Source organism: Psammomys obesus, unplaced genomic scaffold, assembly GCF_907164565.1.
Source record: "Psammomys obesus unplaced genomic scaffold, mPsaObe1.curated_primary_1811, whole genome shotgun sequence".
NCBI classification, from domain to species: domain Eukaryota; kingdom Metazoa; phylum Chordata; class Mammalia; order Rodentia; family Muridae; genus Psammomys; species Psammomys obesus.
In genome coordinates, this window is record NW_026585797.1 from 7,967,397 (window position 1) to 7,992,927 (window position 25,531).

A 25,531-nucleotide genomic window follows, 5' to 3' on the forward strand; every position below is an offset into this window, starting at 1 on the left:
AAAGAGAACAACACATTATAATTTTTATTTTGTACTAAAGATATAGCAATTCTAAACATTATGCACAAAATAATGTAATTTAAAATATGTAAATAAAGTTGAATACAAAGCAAAACTTATAATTCTACTATAGAATTTTCTAGAATAGTAATTGATCAGATATTTAAAATTAGTGAGTATAGATATTAACTGAACAACTAAGCTTGATCTAGTGAGCATTCAAAATTAATATATTTAATGGTATGAAAACACATATTCAACATACTGTATGTTGAAAAATAAAAGAAGGGAAAAGGTCACGAAACAGATCATAAGAGAGGTGGAGAGAAGGGCTGGGGACAAGTTGAGCCTCATCAGCTGGGTATCCTGTCTCCTCTTCCCCAACTAGATCTCACTCTCTTATTTCTTATCTACCACCTCCTAACAATTTGACCATATTATGAAGCCATCAAATGATTAACTCATCCATTAGGTAAGAGCCCAAGATCCAACCAGCCCCTAAATGGCTGACAGCCAAGGCTCTAACATGTGAATCTTTAGGGAACTCTTCAGATCCAAATTATAACAGGAAGAAATTGGCAAATTTTGGTTAAATTAGCTAGGTGTGGTAAAAATATAACTGAATTCCACTTGGAAGGTAGAAGAATGAGAACTGAAGTTTGAGAATAACCTGGGCTCCATAGTGAGTTCTGTACCAGCCAGCTTGGCCTGTATGTTGGTACCTTGTCTCAAGCAGCAGTAGCAACAGCAAACAACCAACAGATAAAACCTAGAGGAGTTGCCAACTAACCAGGCAGCAACAACAGGGAAGAGGCATTACACATGGCAAAAGTTCCAGCTGGGCAGTAACTCAATCATTTGACTAATTCCTATCAATTAGGCGCAAAGGACAACGAGACCATGCCATTTGCAGAGGCAGAGTTAGAGATCATTATATTAACCCAAATAAACCAGATCCAGAGAGCATTGTGTGTCTTTTTTCTCACATATGGTACCTTAGGAGAGAATAATGAGAGAAATGATATGAAAATGATAGGGGCTGTTTGAGAAGAGGAAGAGACTGGGAAAGAGGAGAGTGGAATAAGGCAGTAAGAATTGATGTGATCGAAGTTTGCTTATGAAAATACTAGTGATAATCATTACCACACAATTGACATATACTGGGAAAGAATGCCTAGAAATAAACACAAAGACAATATTAGAGCAGGCAAAGCTGCTCTCTGCGGTGGTTACTCTCCAAACCTTGGTATATTCATACATCTTCATACAGATGGTTACTCTGTGATGGTTACCCTTCATGCATTGTAAACCTGGATGCATTGAGGATCACACAGGAGATGAGTAAGGCATACTCCTGGGTATTCCTGTTTTCAGAGAGGATTAACAGAGGAAATACAACCCTCCTTGAACACAAACACCATTGTCCTATGGGCTGGTACCTGAGAGAGAGGAATGTCCCCTCAGGAAAGGGGAAAAGTAGCTCAGCACTGACATTCCACACTGTCTCGCTGCTTCTTTTCTGAGTTGATGTGAGCTTTGATAGCATGACTTTTCCATTGTGGTGGACTAAACGCTCTGAAACCATGAGCCAAAATAGATCTTTTCTCTTTTGATTGTTTCTGTTAGGTATTTTGTCATAGCAATGAGGGAGTAATCAACATACTATTGGAAAAATTATTCTACATGCTACTAAGTTCAAATATTATTCAGGAAATGTAAATTCAACCACAATAAGATACAATTTCTCACTCACTAGAAGGGTGAAAATCTGCATGTTGGTCAGGAGTGATGCCAGGATGCAGGTCATAGAGATCCCTTCCAGACAGCTTGTCTCCGTTTTAAGAAGTAAAGATTAGCATATAATCCAGAATGATCGTTGTTGGCTACAGGGGACGAGGGGGGATACACGCTCATTAAACTGTTCATATGTATTTGTGTGTATTTTTGTAGGGATGTTATATTTCACATTGGAAGTAATGCTGATGAAGACAAAAGCTGGTATGAGCTACACAGAAAGTCAGCTTGATTTTTCTCCGGGTTCTGTCATCTGTTTGTGCTCTTCCTACTGACTTCCAGCATCAGGCACACTGAATTTCAGCACGACACATTGTTGACTTGCCAAATCCCAATGGCTTGTTTTCTACCAACCGTAAGATGGAGGGGCTGAGAAACCGAGACTCTAAACTGACAGTCCTCAGCTTGAGCACTACAGCATAACTCCAGCTACATCTCTTAACCTTTACTCAGGCTGTGGGTTTTAGAGCTGTTTGGCTTTGTCTGGCCTGGTTGTCCCTGTAAGTCATGCTGTGTGTCCTAATGTGCATATGTACTTTCTAAATTGTTGCAAGATTTTATCTTGTGTTTCTTTTACGATGATTTCAACATTTTTAGAAATCTTGAAGAAGATGAAGATTAAACAACTCACTTTGTCGCGATAATTATGAGGCTTATTAGAGCGCCGTCTTGCCAAGCTTAGTTTCTGCGAAGATGCTGTAGTAATTTATTAAGTCGGTAACAGAAAGCTTGCTTTACTTGGCTGTAATGAATCACGTCAAGTTTCTCTCTATGCCTACAGACTTCTAGGACCATCTGTCTTCTATTTGAATTGAATTTATGCTGTCTGACTTCATGCTGTACAGCCGCAGTGTTGAAAGCAGCTGTCGCTGGCTTCAGGTCTATTCTTGAATCTTGCTCTAATCCAGCACTATGAACTGTTTTGGGTTTCATCTTTGATCCTTCCAAAGGGGTTTTTCCTCCAATAATGAGTCTCTCCATTCCCTTGCTCCCTCTATCTCTTCCCTCTCCCTTAAATATTTACATCTCACTTTTCATCCAAAACAAGCAACGCAATTTTTTCAATACCAATGAGCCATTAATGATGGCTTGTTAAATCATTGTTTTTACTTAAAACCACTGTGCACTTCCTAACCTCTGCTCTCCCTTCCCTTCACAGGGCGCAGCCATTGTGCTGCCTCTCAGAGTGTACTTTGTATCTCTCAGCCCTTCTTTCTCCAACCGTGCTTTGGGCTTGCAGGCCTCCTCACTGCTCTCCAGGCTGACAGTGTCCCATGTGAGGCTTTGTTCCTGCTTTCTTCCACCCCAGTTCTCCTACCCTGTGTTTTCACGAGTCATAAATGTATTAGTTATGTGATTAGAAAAAAAATTAAAAGTACCCCCACGATGCTTCTTGGATTGCTCGTGTTTTTTCTTCATAGTACTTGGGGCCGGCGGGCGCATGCTTACTGGTGCCTGAGCAGTGTTAGAATAGCGCCCGCCCATACTTGGAGCTCAGTAGATGTCTGTGGGTTGAGTCAAGCCTTGGATGCGGAATCTGCTCTATCAGGGCTGCAATAGCTCCCCTGCTTCCGGGCTGTATGACTCATACTGTGCTGCATTTGGCTCCTGTGACACGTTTGTCTCAGCCTTCCTGGTGCCATGCTCTGCATCCTACCCCTCCCTTTTCCTCCTTCATCCCAGTTCCTGTCCATCCCAATTACACTCTAAAGGCTCAATTCTTGGTCCTAGAAATTTGTCTGCAGTCCTTACAGTCATGGAGATTTCTAAAAATTATGATAAGTATTTAGCATAGAAATTTTCATCTGAACCACTTTAAAGGTTCAGTTTATCAGTGTTAACTATATGTATGTATAGGAAGCCATACTGTTTTGTGTGTGTGTGTGTGTGTGTGTGTGTGCGTGTGCACAATTTTAATGGTTTGTTTCACCTAACTTAATGACTCTAAGATACATCTGTGGGATAGCTGGGATTTTCCTGATAAGGTCTGGTTTCTCATTGAATAAAAGCTGTATCCATCAATTGTGTTCTAATCTGCTTCTCTCTTGATGCATGCTTCAGTTACTTGAGTGTTAAGAGTAAGTTCTAGTTTTCAAATCTTTTAGATAAATATCTCAAATGGTCTTTCTGAACCGCGGAGATTTTAGTTAAAGTTTTCTTCACAGTATTCAGACTTTCTTCCCGAGTGGCTGTGTCTTTACATTTATCAAGGCTGCACAAAGAGTGGATTCTTATCAACACTTGCTACTTCCTACTATTCTTTTGATAACAATTCTCTTAATGGATATGGTTGATCTCACACTTTTGTTTTGATTGTCCTTTCCCAGATGATAAGAGATGAGCTCACTGGACATTTGTGTTCCATGGCAGACATGTGCGTTTAGCTCCTTGCCCAGGTGCAAATTGGGTTCTTTGTTGTTGAGATGTAAGGATTTTTATATATTCTAATATTAGTTTCTTATCATCAGATATATGGTTTTTAAATCTTCCCCCTATTATGTAGGTTATCTTTCATGCTGTAATTTCCTTCGCTGTGGAAAGATTTCTCTAATTTTTAAGTTCTTTCCTACATTACTCTTGACTCCTGATTTGTGTAGATACACCTCAACCTTATTTATTCTTGAGCTTTGCCTATGTCTGACCTTTGTCTTTTACTCTCTGGAGTGCTTATCACTACAAATAAGTGAGAATCTAACAGTGTGGTCACTGCAGCTTGTGATACGAAGTTGTACGTTGTCACTTCTAGTTTGAGCTTCTTAAGTCAGCATCTCATGTGCCTGTGGTTAAGGCGAGACGCTCAGCTTTCTTCCACCTTCCTCTTAATCATTAAATACTTTATATTTATTTTATATAATGACTTAATTTTTATAAGTGCATAAGTGGATTGCTAGTCATTAGAAAGAGAGAAAATGTGATGACAAAGATAAGAAGACTTTTGGTATTGCCACACTGTAGTTCAATGTGATGAAGAAAATACTCAGTGTTTCAATAAAAATAACACAGCCATTTTAAATGTTCACTGCACACACATGCACACACACACACACTCACACACACAGCTAGCAAGCCCTGTAGCATGCTGGGTTCGACCACTGATGACTTTTTCCAACAGCAGCTCTTTCTGGCACTGTAGAAGCCAGCCATCAGGAAGAAGGTTGGCAGCACCCAAGTTAGGCTGTTCACAAGCATGTGTGACTTCCGACCTGGGGCATGGGATATCTTCTACTGGCCTCCATGGAACTGCATGAATGTGGTATACATACAGACAAGCAGGCACAGATCCATACAAACAATTAAAGTTAAAATAAACCTTAAAGAAGAAAATGTAGTTTGATTACTGTCATTTTGTGGTGTTTTCTTGGGCCATTTTTTTTATTAACTTATTATTATCCTTGGTGTTATTCCTGTATGTTTATCTTTTTTTTTTCAATAGAAATATTTCTTCCAGTTTCTTCTATATACCCAATCTACTGGTCGTAAATTTCTTTCATCTGTTTTTATAATAAAAGTTTTTTTTCCTTCAAATATTAGTAGATAGTTTTACTGGATATAATAATAGTCTACGTTGTCAGCTGTGATTCAGATCTTGAATCCATGTTTCCTGGCCTTTCTAGCTTTAAATATATTTATTGAATATTCAGGTCTTGTTCTGATGAACCTGTCCTGTCTTCCAGTTTTCAATTCTCTTTCTTTTGTTTGTGTTTTAATATTTTAACTACACTATGATATGGAAAGTTTCTTTTCTTGGTCTGTCTATTTAGTATTCTGTAGGCCTCCTATACATGGCTAGGTATTAATTTCTCTAGATTTGGTAAATTTTCCTCTGTGATTTTGTTGAAAATATTTTTTTCATGCCTTTGGCAGCCTTCTTATCTGTCTATACTCACAGTTAGAAGATTTAGTCTTTTTATGATGTCCCAAGATCTCCTATATTCTGTTAAAAATGCCACAACCTTTACTGAAGTAGCCAGTTCTTCAACCTTGTGATGCTGTTTTCTACAGGGCCCATTCTATTGGTGAGGCTTTGCATTGAGAGTTTGATTTGGATTGTTGAATTTCTCATCTCCAGCATCATTCTGTTTGGTTTTTAATCTCTTCACTGTATTCTATTTTCATTTCTTGAATTGATGTCCTTTGTTTTTGTCCTCTTAGAGAGCATTCATGACTTCTTTATTTTATTTGGACATAGTTATAATTATTCTTTAAAAATCATGTCTGGATATCCTTCAAAATCATTCTCATTGGGAGTCATTAGTATGGGATCAGTAATTTTGGGGAAGATTTCTTGTTTTTTTTAATGTTTTTATTTCTGTGTTGGGACTTGTACATCTGGAGTTAGTCTGTTGAATGAGTTCTTCCTCCCTCCCTCCCTCCCTCCCTCCCTCCCTCCCTCCCTCCCTCCTTCCCTCCCTCCCTCCCTCTTTTCCTCCCTCCCTCCTTTCCTTCCTTCCTTCTTTCCTTCCTTCCTTTCTTCGTTATAAATGTAAATCTCTGTTCTTCTTTGGGTATTTATAATGTTCATGAGGAGGTTAAATATTATAGAGGAAGGTATCACTTTCCTCTGGGGGATTAGTATTTGTGGCCAGAGGTTCTATCCCAAGTCCTCTTCTGAGGGAAAGCAGTGTCTTTCCTAGGTCAGCTGCCAGGATCTTCAGGTTATATTGTGAGTTGTGGAATTTCATCTATGGGCGGTACAAAAGGACAGCTCAGGCCTCCTTTCTAGATCCTCCGCTTCTGCCACAGGGGCCGCTTTGTATCCCTGTGTGCCTTGCCTTGTGTCCATAGCTTCTTGTGAATAACTTTATATCCCTTATTTTGACCTCTTAAATAAAGAGCAAAATTTATTTAAAGATGCCATTTTTTTTCCCCAACAAACAAGGTAAAAACTGGGCAAGGTGGTGCACGTCTACAATTCCAGCACTAAATGACCAGGACAGCCGGATCATGAGTTTGATCCTGCTGTGACTACATAGTGAATTCAAAGATAATCTAGGATACATAGCAAGAACTTGTTTCATAAAACCAAAACCAAAACTAATCCTTAAAAAACGACCACTAATAAAACAAAATAAAGCATTAGAATGTCTGTGGGCATTAAGTAAAATTCACATTTATTGAAAGCTTCCTACACAGAAAAGTTCAAGTCCAAATGATTTGTTATTTTAAAAATATTCTTTTTAATCTACAAATAAAATTATGCATATTTATGTGTTACTCTGTGTTTCAGCACTTCTATACATTGTTCACTGCTCAAATGAGAGTAAGTATGTCTATCTTAAACATTTTTATTATCTTTGTGGTACAAATCATGCACAATCTTTTCTTTTAGCGCTTTTGAAATAGCTGGCCCAGTGAATCATAAATCTAACATCTCCTTTCCACTTATAGGGTCATTGGAAGGGAAGCCTAACTGACATAGCCCCTCCCAATTCTATTTTCCATTGTGCTGTAGATTGAACAACAACAAAAGAGCCACCATAATTAACTGTCCTGTTTAGGAAACTCGTACCTTCTACTGACTTTTATCTAGGAAGGTGGCAAGGATGGTGTACAGCCACCAACCCCAGAATGGTTCATTTGTTTAGCAGACAACATTGTTCACTCATGTCCAACAGAACCTCCTCATTTCTGCTCTGTGTCCTGGAAGATTTTCTACCTGGCTTAACTAACTCAGGGCTTCTCCCTCTTCTCGAATCCTAACTCATGATGCTCATTTTCCTCAAACCAGAACCAACCCTGACAGGACTTTGGATTTCTAAGCATATCTGTATATTTTCAACCCCATTGTATTCTTTGACTGTAATATTTTCTTGGTGCTAGCATTTTATAGTTTTCTTTGAGCACTGAGCAGAACCAAAATCACAGGAACATCTCTTTATTCCAAGCTATTGATTTGGAATAATCAAGAAGTAATAATCTTTTGCTTACGGCCTCTTAAATGTTAAATAAAATAACTTCAAAACAAATAATTTTAGTGGCTATATGACAAATTCCCATAAGCCACAGGATAGTGCCTTTGAGTAGCAATGGAGGAGGTATTGGGCTCAAAAGTCTTATGGTAAGTGAAGAAACCATGGTCCTTGATGACTCTTGCCTTGGACTCAGTTTGTATTCTTGTGTAATTCACTTAATTCTTTTTTAAAATTCTTTTATTTTTCAAATAGTGGTGTGATTGGATGCAAGAGCTACTACTTTTAGAAACCTTTAGTCCTCAATAAGTTAATCTTAAATTGTGACATTAATATAGGGCAAATTTTCTTCTGTTTAAAAACAATAGGCCGTTTATTTATTTATGGTCAATCTATCATATTTGGAAACAAACAAACAAAAACAACAAACTTCAAAGGATTTTAAGTCAGTTTTCAGAATATGTAAGAGTTTACTTCTGTGTCTCTCTAGAATTGGGAACTTTGGATCAGATATGATAGGCAAGTGTCCTACCACTGGACAACACCCCTAACCCAAAGATTTTACTTTCCAAGTTGAAAAGAGTCCAGGTGAATGATGAGTGGTAGGAATAACAAGGCTGTGAAAAGTGCATGTGGGATTAAAGCATAGAAATAGTGACCGGAGGTGGTCTGCCTCCTACAGATGGGCAGCAGGTCCAGCACCCAACTCAGATCCATGATTTATGCGCTCCACAAGGACAAACTGCACAGCTGTCAGAGCATGGCTATTCCCATTGATGGGACAGGGAAGAAATTTCCTGTTCTAAACTTTATGATCGTGGGGCTAAGGGAGATAGCCTCATAGGTAGGTAAGTTGATATGAAACAAAATGCTCTTATGATATTCTTGTGTTTTTGATTTGTGGTTTTCTGCATTCTCTATTTCACAGGAAAGAACTGGTAAAAGAAATATATTAGTTACTTTGGGAGAAAGTTGAAAGGGACAAATAGGAAATGATGAATAGCAGAAGGACCAGGCCATCAAGCAGAAATGACACATTTTTAGGGGCAGTAACAGTAAAGTAACAGTAAAGCATCATCCACACCATGGAATATGGGACCCAAGGCCAAAGTGGCAGAACCCACATTTTATGTGAAGTTAAGGAAAATGAACTAAATGTAATTACAATGAATAATATCATTTTATCAGCACATTTAGTAGCATCTTGTCTGCATTTTCATTTCACATACACTATTTTTTGAAAAAAAAAAATATATTATTGACATGAAAGGATTTCTACTTTCAAGGTACATGAAGCTTTAACCATTGACTCATTTTGAAGGAAACAGAATACATTGAAAAATTATGGAATGACATGAATATCCAATTCAGTAAAGAGAGTATTTGCAACTGTATGGTCAATATGCATAAATATTTATTCCATTTTACTGGAATTACTAATGCACATTAAAATAGTAATGATACAAGAATGTTGGCCATCTGTTAAAATTACATAGCAATTTTCACTTTCGTATTTAAAATATTTTATTTATGGACACGCATATCTGCCTCTTTGCCTGTATGTACACCATGTGTGTGCTATGCCTTCAGCGACCAGAAGAGTCCATGGAGCTGGAGTTATAGCTACCCAATATGGCTTCTGGGAACTAAACTCAGGTATTCTGCGGAGCTATTTCCAACCTTTGGCAACTATTATTTTTTAAATGATAAAAAGAGTCGTTTTTCTTATAAAATGTTGGTGGTAAATACAAACAGACCCAGCCCATAAGGCCTACTTTTGGCAATGTATAAGCCCTTAAGAGCCAGCACGTCCTTTAATTTAGAAATCCCACTTCTTGGAATTTATCCGTAGGTAATCATTTAGGACAAGACCAAAGATTTTCATTGTTATTTGAAACTATTTTTACAAATGTAAAAGCTAACCAAAAATAGGAAAGATGGCTTTTTATACACTGAAAGAGTGTTCTGTGAACCCACAGAAGCTGAAGATAAGTCATAATGGAACTGTTGCCTGGAGTGATACTCATGACATCTTATTTTGTCTTGAGAATAAGTTTCATTAACACATGCTGTAAGTCATAGTAATCAAGATAGTGTGATACTGGCTTAGTATAGGGTGATATTGGTCTAGGCATGGGGTGATATTGGGTTAGATGTAAGTTTATATCTAATAAACTTAGACTAATAAAGCTAAATAAAGGCTAGAAATAGATGGAATAGTCAATTAATTTTCAACAAAAATGAAGTATTTGAGAGGAAATGAAACTAAATACCTTTTCATAAATGCTCTTAAAAAACAGATATTCATATGAGAAAATAAATATTTACTCTGATGTCATCTGTGTATTCCAAAGGGAATATGAAACAAAGCTCAGGGTTAAACACTTAAACACTTCAGGTTATGCACTAACTGAAGCCACAAAGCTTAGGAGGGACAAAGAACTCATATGTATGCTACAGAATATTAACCATAAAACATAGAATAGCTAAATTTGACTTTATTGAAAAATTATATATAAAAGACATTACCAAGAACACAAAAGTCACTCAATCTTTCCAGTCTATCTACCTATTGAAATATGTGTATCTAGAATATGTCAATAATTCCACCAGTCACGATGTCTGAATCTAGAAAGTGAGTAGAGACGTCATACTTCACAAGAAGAAGATGCCAGCTTGTGATAGCACATGCAAAGGTGCCGAGCAAGTCGTAGAAAAGTGCACGCCAGAGCCACGAGATGCAGCTAGCTGCACGCACAAAGCCAAACTGTTGGTAGACATGGCAACCACGAGTCCCGTCAGCTGCTGCTGTGAGCTTAAACCGCCATTATTACTACGGAAGTTTATTTGGCGATGTTAAAAAACACGCTTACTTCTTGATGTTGCAATTAAAGCCAGTTTGCACATAGAGGCAAACACATGTCTGCACACAGACATTCACAAGGTTGCTTTATTCACATTTGTTCCAAACTGGAGCTAACCCAAGGCTGTCTTCAGGTAAAGGGTGCTAATGACGTATTTAACAACATAGGCAATGCTGAGGGAAAATGCCAGGCAGAAAAGAGTACATACTGTTGGGTTCTACTTATGGACAAAACGTACAAACAAAACAGTTCTGATCAAACACATTGAAACAGTGGCTGTCTCTGATGAGGTGGGCAGGCACTAGCCAGGAAAGGGTATGGGAAAAGTCACTAGTCTGCAGAAACACTCTGTGACTGGCAATGGTTATGCTGGTGTGCACATTTGCCAGACCTCATTAAACATAAAATCTGTGCCTTTTGCTTGTAGAAATCTTTTCAAGAAGGCCCTCATTATGTCTGCCTCTAGATTTTCACACCCTCATAGCTGTACTAGGCTTGCTCTATGTGGCCCTATAATTCAGGAAAAGCAGTGTTGTGATCTTGGTCCTGGCCATGCTGCAGCTTCTGCTTTGGTCTTGCTTTCACGGTCTCTGTTGGATGGCTTGATCTGGAGAAGCTGACGGCCCTGTCTTTCACGCATTGAACAGTCTAACAAGAGAAGCTAAACACCTACCTCAACAACAGTGAGGAGCTGGGGCCTCCAACAAGCAAGGCAGGGATCTTAGGAATGGCCTTCTAATGAGTGACCTGCACACCTCCATGCGGCTCCTGGGAGACTTTCCAGAACCACCCAGATTCTACTTCCAGATTCTTAGCCGCAGGAACTGCGTATATTGAACAAAGTTTCTTCTTTGTCTTCTGCTGCTGCTGCTGCTTCCTGTTCTACTTCTGCTTCATCTTTCTCCTCCTCCTCCACTTTTTCTCCTTCTCCTTTTCTTTCCCCTTCCTCTTTCTCATCTTCCTCTTTTTTGTTTTTGAGCTGCAAAATTTTGGCAGTATATAACTGATATGCTTCATATGCAGAATGTATTGTAATTTGAACTATTAGAAATATAAAGCAGATGAGAACATAGAGAATATCCATGCATTTCTTTAGAGAACGATATTATACTGCAAGAAGACTGACCATAAATTTTTGGTGTATTAAGTAGGGTTATCTTGAGAAGCAAGGCCAATGCTATAAAAGGAGGCTTCTTAAACGATCTTGTACAACCAGCGCTGCAGCAATGGCTGTCTGTATTCTGGTGAGCACGCAGTCCAGGTGGCACGCAGTCCAGGTCTGTCCAGTGCCGACTGTCTGGAAGTTCCTCAGCAAGTCACTGACCGGGGGCTGGTGCTTAAGGTAAGCAGCTGGAGCAGCTGCAGAGACAGATACACTGACTCAGGAGGAAAGAAAGGCGTGTGGACAGCAGTGCATTTCCCCAGCCATCTTATCTGGGTCTTCTGTTGAAGCAGTTACCCACTTTGATGGCAGCTTCTCCCTTCTCTCAGCTAATTCTCTCTGGAAACACCCTCACAGGTCTACCCGCAGGTCTCCTAGGTGACCCCATCCCATGAAGAGACAGCATCGACCTCGCGTTTAAGTAGTCTGTTTATACCGTTCTTTGTCTTTTCCCTTGTGACTATGCATCTTTCCACTTAAAAAACAACAACAACATTGTATTGTGCAAAATAAAAAAATAAAAGCAAAATGTTTTAATATGTTTTTCTCTGTCCTCGACCTCCTGTTCATTTAACATTTTCAGAGAGATTAATGACATCGGTATTTTCCCAGTGTCTGAGTGCAGGGAGTCATGGGTTTGACATCTTGAGTTTTTGTCTTATATTTTCGTTTACTGGATGTTTTAAGTGTCTGATTGCTTTGTCCACATGCATGTCTGTGCATTACATGTATGCAGTGCCTGTAGAGGCCAGAGGAGGGTACCAGATGCCCTGGAGCTGGAGTTGCAGATGCTTGGGAGTTACCATGTGGGTGCTGGGAACTGAACTTGAGCCTTCTTAAAGAACAGTGCATGGTCTTAACCCCTGACTCACCTCTCCAGCCCAAGGAAACATTTTATTTTACTTTAAAAGACCTTTTAAAAAAGACCTTTTCTTTCCTTCAAGCCAATAAAGCTGAAAGGTGGCTGAGTGATAGAACAAACGGCAGAACGACTATGGGAGGGAAGACTGCTCTGGCTCACGGCACTACAAGGTGGCAGCCATTCCAGCACAGCAGGAAGCACAGTTTAAGCACACCCACACACAGTGCAGTTCATGGCAGGAAGAACACCTGGTGGAGATGTTTCACACGCTAGCTGACCAGGAAGTGCAGGTCATGGTCAGGACCAGAGCAGGGATAACATTTAAAGACTCACCTCTCGTAACCTCCTTCTGCTAGACAGATTCAGCCTTCTGAAGACTGCAAGACAGCACCACACCCTGGGGAGCAAGTGTTCAAGCCATGAGCCTGTGGGGAACATTACAGACTGGAACCCCAACAAGACAGGAAATATACAAAACGCCCCATTTTGGCTAGGCTCACCTGTAATCCTCACACTGGGGAGGCCGAAGCAGGAGGATTATAGAATGGAGACCAGTGAAGGTTACCTAAGATACTGTCTAAAAACAAAACTAGATAAATAAGAGCCTGAAGCAGTTGCTTTTGCTCATTTACCCACCTACCGTTTGCAAATGGGGTGAACATGTTTGCTATTTTTGTTTCCCCCTTTTGCTAGCACAGCCATTACTGCATTGTTCTTCCCTATTTTCTTTCTCCTTTTTCAAACCACCTGATTCAGTTTTAAAATAGGTCCATAACTATTAGGCCCTTTCCTACCTTAAAGAATATATATATATATATATTGTTCATGTGGGAAAGTCTGATTTTATGTGCCTTAGGTGAGAGCCTTAGTAGAGCTGGGATAGGATCAAGGCCAAACACCAGTTCTATGGCTGGATAAAGTTGATAACCACAAAAGTTGAAACAACACCTTATTAAGCACACGGTGTTGGAATACCGGAATTCTTGTCCTACGGGATCATGTGTTTTGACAGCGTCCTCAGACACACTGGAAAAAGCCCCCATGCTACGTGAACTTTGGTTGCATCTTGTGACTCACGCGAGCTGGAAATGCATTCCTGTCGCAGCGCATCTACTTTTCAGTAGGTAGCTGTAAACTACCACAGCCATGATGACAGGCACCCAGCTGCTCTAGTTTATGATGGCAGCACCTTGTTGGAAAGCACTGAACATCCCAGCACCCATTGGACAATGAGTGCCTGAAAAGATACAGGCTATCAAATGAAAAATCTCAGTGCCAAGGGTGGGCTACCTCCCCGTAACGATTAGCTTTGACTGTCAACTCGACACAACCCATGGAAAGGACCTCAACTAAGGAATGACCTAGAAATATTGGATTGTAGGTATGTCTGTGGGGGTGTGTCCTGATGGCTAATCGACACAGCCCACTGCAGGCTTGTACCATCTGTGGGCTGCACCCTGAACTGTGTGAACTAGCTGAACAAGCAACTGGGCAGCGTGTGTGCGTTCGTTTCTCTTTATTCTTGGCTGTGGATGTGGTGTGAAAAGCTGCTTGAGTTCCTCCTTTGACTTCTCCTCAATGGTGGGCTCTAACCTGAATTTGTATGTCAAATAAATACTTCTTTCTGCTATATTGTTTTTCAGAATATTTTTTATCATGGCAGCAGAAAAAGAAACCAGAACACTTTATGAATTTTTATTCAGAAAAGCCCAAGGAACTTCCAGAACAGCACAGAATATTGACATTGCTTTTGGATGCTCATCATAACTAGAAGGTAAGACTCTATAGATGAAGACACAATACACATTGGTTGCAGGATACAGAATAATAAAGGCTGGAACTGACTTGCCAACTTCCTCCTTGCTGGCTAGTTATCATTAGTGCCAAAAGCTGCTCTGTGGGCCCCTGGGGGAGAAAAGCTATCCATGCTATCAGTCAGCTGGGAGCCCTGAGTCTTAGAATCATCCGAAAGACAAGTTGTGTCCACTAGTGCTTTAGTGGCATGAAGGTTATGGAATAACTAAACTGCTTTCTGATTAAATTTGAGGTTGGCTCTACAGAAAGAAATTCATGTCTGGCACTGAAAGCCTGCTCAAAATCTCATAGATTGCAAAGTCATAGGCCATACTGTGGGAGCCACTACCGTTCTTCTGCTATTGCAATTCTCAGACTGCCTTATTCCATCTAAGGTTGCCCTATGGATTTGTGCGACTTCCTACAAGGCCAGAGAAGCGTCTTTCGGCTGTGGCGAGCAGTTAATGCAGACTCATGACTGGTCAAAATTCTGAAAATAAGTGGCTGCTGAATGCTTAGCCCTGAATGAAATACCTGCATCACTCTGCCCTCTGAAGGGCTCAGGGACTGTCTCAGAAAGGCGGGCTGAAAGAATGAAGGGCCAGAAGATGGGAAGGGGGCTGAGAAATGTCTTCTGGGCATGAAGTGGCCATTGTCATCATGAATTCACCGCATTTATGGTTACCTGCACAACACTTTTACAAGATCAAGCTAAAAAAAATTAACATTCTAACAGGTAGCACTAATTGGCCTCTGTAAGATGTGAAGGCGGGAAGGGGATGTGTTGGGGATTTGTGGGATAGAGTGGGTGAGAGGAGAGGTGGAGGTTGATAGGATCTAGATGCCTTGCATACATGTATGAAATTGTCAGAGAATAAGCAAAAATCCCTTCAGTTGAAATAATGTCAGCATGCAGAAGTCAACTCAGCCTTTTTTGTCTTTTTCCTGGTCGGATTAGTCAGTTTGTGCACTCTTCATTTTGTTGCTGCTCTTGCAAGACTTCTGACTATTGGTTTCTCGGCCATGTTCCTCACCCAGCAAAACAGAAAATAGTGATGACTTCTCTGTACAGGCTGCTAGGTACTGATCTGACCAAAACTCTTCATAGAATAAGGCTGTAAGTATGATAGGAAATGAAGTTTGTGGTGTGCAGACACATCATGGAGCTACTCAGAGAAGCTGAGGGACCTGTTGCACACTGAACTGGGTGACTGTCAACGTTTAGGTGGGAGAGCTTTGAGGGGAAGATGGGATTTTCTTTTCTAGTTTTGCTGGTAAAGCTCTACAACAAATCTTACCGTTTTGAGTACACCATCTGGGAGCATCACCAATCACCTGAGTGAGGAAGTGTCCTCATTGCCTTGGGTGAAGACCTGCCCTCACTGGGTGGCACCTTCGGCTAGCTAGAGAGGGTGTGATGGAGGGAATCATCTCATTTCAGTAACCTGACCTCCTCTTCTGTGCTGCTGCTGTGTCCTCGCTGCTTTCAGAGCCAGTGTTTCTAAGTTTTCACTGTAGTCTAGAGACCAGTGGTTCTTCCAGAACCTTCTAGGATTCTGGCATCACGTTGGAACTCCTGAGGCACCCAGTCTTGTGGACCGAACCACTACCAGCTGTTGCCCCTCTCCCTCCAGTGAGAGTCACGTCAGGTATTTTAGCTTCCAGGTGTGATTCTTGAGCTGTCACTAATTTCAAGGTGACTTGAACTCAGGGAGAACTCTGACAAAGGTAGTGAGGTTTTATCTATTCAGATCACAAATACTTGCTGTAGTGAGAAGTGAAACAGAACAAATGGGAAATGGTTTTTCTTGGACTGTAACTGTAAACCTTCAAATCTGACTGTAGCAATTTAATAACACAGCTGACATAATAGTTACACTTCTTGAACGTAATTTCAGACTCAGTCTTGCTTCCAAAGCTTATGCTATAACAGTGACTGTGGCCGCTACAGCAGGTGACCACAACTCGACAAGTTAAAGCAATAGGCATCTTGTTATTTCACACTCTGAGGGCCAGAATTCCAACCTCAATGCTGGCAGGGCCGGCCCTTTCTGAGGCTCTGAAGGAGAGGCCTCTTTTCTGGCCACCCTGAATGTTCTTGGCTTGTGGCCGTATTACTTGGTTTCTGCTCTTGTCTTGACAAAGCCTTTATGTGTTCTAATGCAGCAAAGTCCCTTTTCTCTTAAGGTACCAGTCATTTGGGGCTCCCCATAAATTCTGGCTCTTCTTATCTGGAAATCCCTTACTTAATTATTCTGCCTGGTCTCCGTGGGAGAGGATGTGCCTAGTCCTGAAGCGACTTAATGTGCCAGGGCAGGTTAGTACCCATGGGGGAACTCTCTCTTCTCTGAGGAGAAGGAAAGGGGAGATGGGGGAGGGGTATATGAAGAGGGACTGGGAGGACAGGAGGGGGGCTGTAATCAGGATGTAAAGAGAGTAGATAAATTAATAAATTAAAAAGAGAAGCCTATTTCAAATAAAGTTACATTCACAGATATGAAGAGTTGGGGCTTGAACACATCTCGATGTGTGTGTCTCTATTTTGCTCTCATCTTTTATTAATGCTAATGGTAAGCTTTCATCATTGAGTGAGGCTTTGTCCTCAGAGCTCCTCAAGGAGGGTATTAGAGCCAACCTTTAAGAATGCTCTAGACAGATTCAATGCAATTCCCATCAAAATACCAGCACAATTCTTTACAGACCTTGAAAGAAAAATTTTCAACTACATATGGAAAAACAAAAACCCAGAATTGCCAAAATGATCCTGTACAACAACAGATCATCTGGAGTTATTTCCATCCCTGATCTCAACCTGCACTACAGAGAAATAGTAATAACAACTGCATGGTATTGGCATAGAAACTGAAATGGTGAATCAATGGAACCAAATAGAAGATCCAGAAATAAATCCACACACCTATGGATACTTGATTTTTGACAAAGAAGCCAAAACCATTTAATGGAAAAAAGATAGCATCTTCAACAAATGATGCTGGTCTAACTGGCTGTCTACATACAGAAAAATGCAAATAGATCCATATTTATCACCCTGCACAAAACTAAACTAAAGTCCAAGTGGATCAAAGACCTCAACATAAAACCAAGCACACTAAATCTGTTAGAAGAAAAAGTGGGGAAGAACCTAGAACTCATTGGCACAGGAGATAACTTCCTGAACAGAACACCAGCAGCACAGGCTCTAAGAGCAACAGTCAATAAATGGGGCCTCATGAAACTCAAAACCTTCTGTAAAGCAAAGGACACTAGCATCAGAACAAAATGACAGCCTACAGGCTGGGAAAGGATCTTCACCAACCCTATATCTGACAGAAGGCTAATATCCAGTATATATAAAGAACTAAAGAAGTTAAAAAGCAACAATAAAGTAATCCAATTAAAAAATGGGGAACAAAACTAAACAAAGAATTCTCTGTAGAGGAATATCAAATGGCAGAGAAACACTCAACATCCTTAGCCATCAGGGAAATGGAAATCAAAACAACCCTGAGATTTTACCTTACACTCATCAGAATGGCTAAGATAAAAAACCCAAGTGACAACACATGTTGGAGAGGATGTGGAGAAAGGGGAACCTTATTCCATTGCTGGTCAGAATGTAAACTTGTACAATCACTTTGGAAATCAATCTGGCACTTTCTCAGACAATTAAGAATAGTGCTACCTCAAGATCCAGCTATACTACTCCTAGGCAGCTATCCGAAGTATGCTCAAGTACACAACAAGGACATTTGTTCAACCATGTTCATAGCAGCTTTATTTGTCATAGCCAGAACCTGGAAACAACTGAGATGCCCCTCAGCTGAAGAATGGAACAGAAATTATGGTACATTTACACAATGGAACACTACTCAGCAATGAAAAACAAGGAAATAATGAAATTTGCAGACAAATGGTGGGATCTAGAAAAGTATCCTGAGTGAGGTATCCCAGAGCAGAAAGACACACACCGTATATACTCACTTATAAGTGGAGATTAGACATATAATATAGGATAAACATACTAAAATCTGTACACCTAAAGAAGCTAAGCAAGAAGGAGGACCCTGGGTAAGATGATCAATCCTCACTTAGAGAGACAAATGGGATTGACATTAGAAGAAGGAGAAAACAGGAAACAGGACAGGAGCCTACCACAGAGGGCTTCTGAAAGACTCTACCCAGCAGTGTATCAAAGCAGATGCTGAGACTCATAACCACAATTTGGGCAGAGTGCACCGAATCTTAGGAAAGAAGGGGGAGATAGTAAGACCTAGAGAGGATAGGAGCTCCACAAGGAGAGCAACTGAACCAAAAAATCTGGGCCCAGGGGTCTTTTCTGAGGCTGATACTCCAACCAAGAACCATTCATGGATATTACCTAGAACTCCCGCACAGATATAGCCCATGGCAACTCAGTTTCCAAGTAGGTATCCTAGTAAGGGGAACAGGGACTGCCTCTGACATGAACTCAATGGCTGGCTCTTTGATCACCTTCCCTGAGAGGAGAGCATCCTTGCCAGGACACAGAAGAGGACAATGCAACCAGTCCTGATCAGACCTGATAAACTAGGGTCAGATGGAAGGGGAGGAGGACCTCCTCTATCAGTGGACTTGAAGAGGGTCATGGGAGGAGAGAAGAGAGGGAGGGTGGGATGTGGAGGGATTAAAGGAGGGGGCTACAGCTGGGATACAAAATGAATAAACTGTAATTAATATAAAAATAAAAATTTAATTAAAAAAAGAAAAAATAAGAGCAGAAAAAAAATAGAATGCTCTGGACAGAAGCCTCCTGTGTTATTATTGCTGATCTATAGGAGCTGGCACCCTGGCACAGGTGCTCTTAGTCCAGGCAAGTGGTGACCCTTGCTGCTGGGTCTATGTCCTTCTATATTGTCAGCATATGCTGCATCTTGCCAGAAGGAAACAGAGTTTGAGACCCTGAAGCCTCTTTCAAGGAAGATATCTTTCTTTTCTTCATGATTTGGTTTGGAACACTAGAAATGATTAAATTGTGTTTGAGTTGCATGTGTCCAGTAAAGTCAATGAAGAACATCCTTATAGAGAGAATAGATTCTGTTTTTGTTCCCAAAGTCAACTTTTGAATGCATGTTTGTGCACCACGTGAAGAGGACACTAGATCCCCTAGAAGTGGAATTAAAGATGGTTGTGAACCACCGTGTGTATGATGGGAACTGAGTTCAGGCTCTCTGCAAGAGTAGCAAGTGCTTTAGACTACTGAGCTGTCTCTTTAGCCCCTTCAGAGAGGCTTTGAGAGTTTGGTAGCTAATGCAGAAACGTAGTCTTGGTCTGTGAGAGATGAGGTACTGTCAACACATGGGCAATTCCATTCAATGTTTCATGTAGGAGGAATTGGAGAGGGCAGATGAGAGCCAAAGCCACAATGAGGGAACCTCATTGTGCTACAAGCCAAGCTCAAGAGGGTCAAGAGTCCCAATACAGGCTTTGGTGTTGTTGGGGGAGGGGGTGGCGGCTGCAGAAGACAAGTTTAGGGGAGAGTGCCTGGGGCCAAAGCTGAGGGCAGAGTGACAGTGAGTCCAAGCCAGGGTTACAGAGCACAGAGTGCTGGCCACACAGGAGACCTATGCTGATTGAGTTGTCTTCATTTTCATTTTGGCTAGGCTTCATTTGTCCTCCACTTACTTTAGCTTCATGTGGGCTCTTTAGCTTGTTACTGTCTTGCTTCACACTAATCACAAGTGGCTGCGATTGCCTGAATGTGACATATTCGATTTAGGATCTTGCCTGTTAGCCTCTGTCGGATCACTGCTGAAACATTTTTTTCCCTTTGCTTGTTACTGTGTCATTTTCCAGGGAGTTGCTCAAGCTGCACTCAGCCGTGGAAGTCTTTGGGCTCTAAAAGGACTCATTTTTAATGGGAAGATTGTCTAGTTGGGATTGTGTTGTGTTTGCGCTTAATTGGTTGCTAAACTGTGGTGATGAGGTGGCCCAGGACTGGCAGTGTGTTCTGAGGCCTGAATAGAATAGGTCACTGAGGCTGATGCCAAGGTGCTACCTTGTGTCTGTCAGGGGGAGAAGCGAACCTGACACTAAGTGAGGCTTTGAGTTCTAAAAGCAAACCCAGTGGTGATCAGCTGAGGCTTCTGACTTTACTGAGCCACTGTGATGTGTTCTGTGTTATGAGAATTCAGTGAGCATGGATGTTCTAGAAGGCCCTTCTAGGCAGAGATGGAGTTCAGGTGGCCTGTGTCACAGAGAAGGTTCTGCTCTAGGAGCAGATCAGATCCTTAGTCCTGCCACCTCCCAACACAGAAACCACAGAGGGTGGCGGCCTCAGACTGCACTAATGGAGTGATTTCTCAGGCCGGTGGCCTTCATAAATTGTGCCATGCACAGTGAAGACAGAGGAGGAGGAAAAAAGGCACTTTCTAACATTCATATTCAATATGCTCTTGTTTGTCTGTCATCATTAAGAACTACAGACACAGAGGCGAGATCAGCAGCTCCCAAACACGGCTGAAGTCAGGACAGGTATGACAGTGAGGAGGCCATACACAGGCAGCACACAGAGCTTATTTACTGGGTCAGAACACTCTTGCATTTGGCTGGTGCAAGGTTATACAAAGCTATGCTTGAATCAAATTGAATAGAGGCACACACTTGAACACACAAGCACAAGTATGTGTAAAGACCAGTGAACACCAAATAAAATCAATAGTCTGGTTAAAAATTATCAATTTGCTTGTTTCCCATAATGTTATGCTAGAATTATGTAAGGCATAATTCACAGAGAGGAGCTGCCTGCATGATACAGGAGTCTGTATGCACTATTTTTTTAAGCCGCCTGGCGATGTATAATCAATTCGGAATAAAAAGTTAAAACTAAAACTCACATTCAAAGCACACACTAAAACTTAACCAGTCTATATATTCATCTACAGTTCAATTTTCATCTGAAGGTAACATTTCTTCCTAAGGTTTGTCTTTTTCCTCTGAGTTGCTAAATGTTATCTCTGCATGCATCAGAGTCAAGGTCAGAGGTCCACAGAGGTCAGGGGAGAAAACAAAGCAGCTGCTGTCTGTCTATGTATGGAGTGGTGCTCTAGGAAGGCTTGTGCTCTTCAGCTTGAGCAGGTCTAGCGTGCATCTGCCTGTCACTGTGCTTATGATCTGTGAAGAGACTGCCTGCCGCGTTTGCAGACCAGGCCCACGAGCAGAGGAAACATGATGCATGTTACTGTTTGAAATTACTTTTTTCTTCACAAAGCAGAATGAACTCACAACCCACCCAAGTTGTAGGGTAAAGCTATAGCTTTGTTGGCATTGTGGTAGTTTCTTGACAATGTGCTTTCTTTCTTTCTTTCTTTCTTTCTTTCTTTCTTTCTTTCTTTCTTTCTTTCTTTCTTTCTTTTCTTCCTTCCTTCCTTCCTTCCTTCCTTCTCTCTCTCTCTCTCTCTCTCTCTCTCTCTTTCTTTCTTCTCTCTCTCTTTCAATTTGACATAAGCTAGAATCATCTAGCAAGAGGGAACCTCAGCTGAGAAAGTGCTTCATCAGGTTGGTCCATGGGTAAGCCTGAGGGGTATTTCCTTGATTTATGATTGTTGTGGGAGGGCTCAGCTCACTGACTGTGCCAGGCCTGGGAAGCAGATTGCCTGCCCCAGAGGCACTGCAGGTGTGGCTGCTGTGTCACATGTGCAGCAGTAGGTGGCAGGGAGGAGGGAGGCTGTGCCTATGTATAGTGTTCTGACCTGTGAGCACCTGAATGATTACTAGCCTAACATTGCCTGAGAAAAGCGAGCCTGAGATGACCACCAGTCAGGCACCTCATAGGTCTGGATGGTCTCCCAGCAAGCCAGAGACTAGAAGAACCCCTCCTGGGACCACAGGACCCTGGCAGGAGTCAGCCCAATAAACAACCCTCTCATGGGACTGCTCAGGAGGGCCCCAGTGAGGAATGAGCCTCATGAGTCCCATGCTGTGAAGGCTTGGGGGAGGGGCAGACCATGTGTGAGATGACTCCTGCCCAACATCTTAATGCATGAATGTGTCTTGATATGACCCCAGACATTCAGACACCCTGGGCATCACTGGGAGGAGCAAGCAAGTGGAGGAGAAATGGAAGAGAAAGAGAAACAGAAAGATGTGGACACAGTGAAGAAAGGCAGAACTAGAGACTGGAGGGTAGTGAGGAACAGCCTGATATGAGTAGCCAGCGATGTCACGTGGTGGGACCATGGTAGGATCCTGGCCTGTGCTGCCACTGGGGACCATTGCCCTACAGCAACAGGGGTCTCTTACCAGCAAAGGCTAGGTATACACTCCTGGTGTGGGCTGCCACCCAGGGACATGTTAATGTCTGAGGGATGTACAAAACTGGCCCCACTCCTCACCTGGGCATCATGAGAGAGCTGGCCCTGGGATCATGAGAGCAGGAGAGTTGACTCTGCCCCTAGAGAGCTATTTAGGAGAGGTTTGGGTAAGCCGGCCCTGAGACTATGAGCATGGGAGAGCTGGCCCTACCATGCAGTGGTATGAACAAGGTAGAGATACCCTCCTCCCCCATCATCTTTCACCACCTGTGGCAGGTGGGAGAACTGGCCCTGGGATCATGAGATCAGGAGAGCTGGCCCTGCCCCTCACCTACCGCAGCACTCAGGAGAGCTGGCCCTGCCCCTCACCTACTGCAGCCCTTGGGAGAATTGGCCCTGCCCCTCACCTGGACAGAATAGGAGAGCTGGCCCTGCCCCTCACCTACTGCAGCACTCAGGAGAGCTGGCCCTGCCCCTCACCTGGACAGAATAGGAGAGCTGGCCCTGGATGTAGGGGTTATAGGTGAGCCAGGCCTCAAGGACATGAGTGTGGGAGAGCTGGTCCTACCTCTTGTCTGCTGTGGCTCTGATAAGAAAGACACTCTTCTTCCCTCCCTCACCTATGGCAGGCAGCAGAGATGGCCCTGAGGTCATGAGAGTGGGAGAACTGGCCATGTCCCTCATCAGCTGTGACACTCAGGAGGGAGGGCCCTGCACCTTGCCTGGGCAGCAGGGCAGAGCTGGCCCTGGTTGTGGGGACTGCAGGTGAGCCAGCCCAAGGGCATGAGATCAGGAGAGCTAGCAGGCTGACCAGCTCAGATAGCTCTCAGGCCTATATTCAGTGCTTTGAGTTGGCCAGTCCTAACATCTACCCCATTGATGCTGGAGTGCATGAAGGGGCCAGTCCTACAGATACAAAACTACAGGATCTCCATGACACAGGGCAACAATAGGATATCTGAGAGGAGTCCCAGTGAGGTTCCTGTATTAATAGTGTAGCAGAAGCCCGAGGCTTCAGTCCAATGATTCATTGCAATGAACATTTCTTTACAAGCACAGAAATGAGGACAGATGAGTATACTGTGGGTCATACTGTGACACATTACAGCTTCCACCATGAGATTTTTTTCTGGGGGGAGGGGTTGCATGAGGTGAGGGCAGGGATAGGGAGATGAGTGGGATTGGGGTACATGATGTAAAATTTCGAAAGAACCAATAAAAGTTAAAAAGAAAAGAAAGCAGACAGAGTAAGCCACGAGAAGCAAGCCAGTGAGTGAGTGGAGGCCCTCCATGGTTTCTGCTTCAGTTCTCGCCTCTGGGATCCAGTTTCTGCCCTGATGATGGTGTGTAGATCTAAGCTGAAATAAACCCTTTCTTTCTCATGCTGCTTTGTTCATGGTATTTATCACAGCACAGAAACCCGAATTTGCTGTTCCAGAGTTTATTTCATTTGCTCTGGGTCATTTCCAATTTGGGGGTGATTATAAATAAAGCTACTATAAACCTTGATGGAGATAGTTTTGGGGGAACATAACTTTTCATTTCTCTGGGATAAGGGAGTAGACACTGCTGTGTGTTTGGCAATTGCACATGTAGGTTTTTTTTTTAAAGCTTTGCTAGTGGCAATCTCATCCACACTTCTGGCAGCTTGTGCACCATTGCCATTTTCAGTGCAGCTGCTCCGATGGGGACAGTGGCACTCAGCTGTTTCTTTGCTCTGCACTTTATGATGGCCACACGGCATCCTATTGTGTGCTTCACTCTGCATCTACAAGGTCTGCTTGTATCTTTTGCTTATTTTCTAACTAGATATTTATATTTTTTTGTAATTATTGAGTTTAAAATATCTTTACCCCTTCCAGATACGAATTTGTTTTTGTCCCATCCAGTGGGAGTTCAATGGGTTCCTAAGGAGGGGCAAAATGAATAGGTAGAACAAGACAAGAGACACACAGAATGAGAGCAAGTCTATCATCTGATCTAGCTCTCGTTTATTTGAAAATTTTCACACAACTTTATAGGGAGAAGGCAGAAAGGGAAAATGTGTCAGCAAAGTAGTTTACAATACAAAAGATAACATGGTGGAGGATGATGCAGAATACCTCAAGAATGTTTACTATTACCACGAGAGATACTACAAGAATGTCAGCTAAGATATCACAAAATGTCTAGCCTGAGGAACAGATGTCTCATAAGTTCTGGAAACATAAATCTCTCCCCCACAACCTTGTTGCTGTCTGTAACTTTCCACTAGCTGGCCTTGGCTCCCGTCATGTTTTTAAGTGTGCTGTTTGAAACTACTTGGGAGAAAACAGACTGGGCGGAGTCTGTGATTCACGATTGCCATTTCCCCAACAATAATTTCACAAATCAAAAATTTTGTTTTGTTGAAGTACAATTTATCAGTTATTTTTTTCCCTTATAAAGTAAACCTTTTGAAATTCACACTTAACTCTTTGTCTAATTGTAGCCCATTACTTAATGCAATGGTATCAGTAGGTACAGCCACCTGGACAAACTGAACACCTTTCTTAGAAGTCATAGTTTGTCAAGTTGAAGAGAAAAGGGGACAGCTATATTCTATATACGGGTATACTGTAGACTCCAAGATGTAAACAGTTATAAGTGAATAAGGGACTGAAAAGATCCTATGAGAAAAGATACTGAGAGAGCTCAGTGGTTGGTTACAACATCAAACCAGAAAAATTAGTGAAGAATGAAGGGTTACCTTGTAATCCCAGGAAGTCCAAGAAGGTAGAGTAACCAAAACGTATATGCATTTCACATCTGGACCTCAAAGTACAGGAGGAAGAAATGAGCAATTGAGCAGCATTGCTGGGTGATTTCAACTGTTTGCG

General features: G+C 41.9%; 1 non-coding gene across 1 annotated transcript; it reads left to right on the forward strand.

Annotated features, from left to right (window-relative positions):
• The first annotated feature begins 22,015 nt into the window (after window positions 1-22,015).
• Window positions 22,016-22,146, forward strand: LOC129670865 (small nucleolar RNA SNORA17). The gene has a single exon (XR_008719273.1). It is a non-coding gene; the product is annotated as a small nucleolar RNA SNORA17 (small nucleolar RNA).
• Window positions 22,147-25,531: the final 3,385 nt, after the last annotated feature.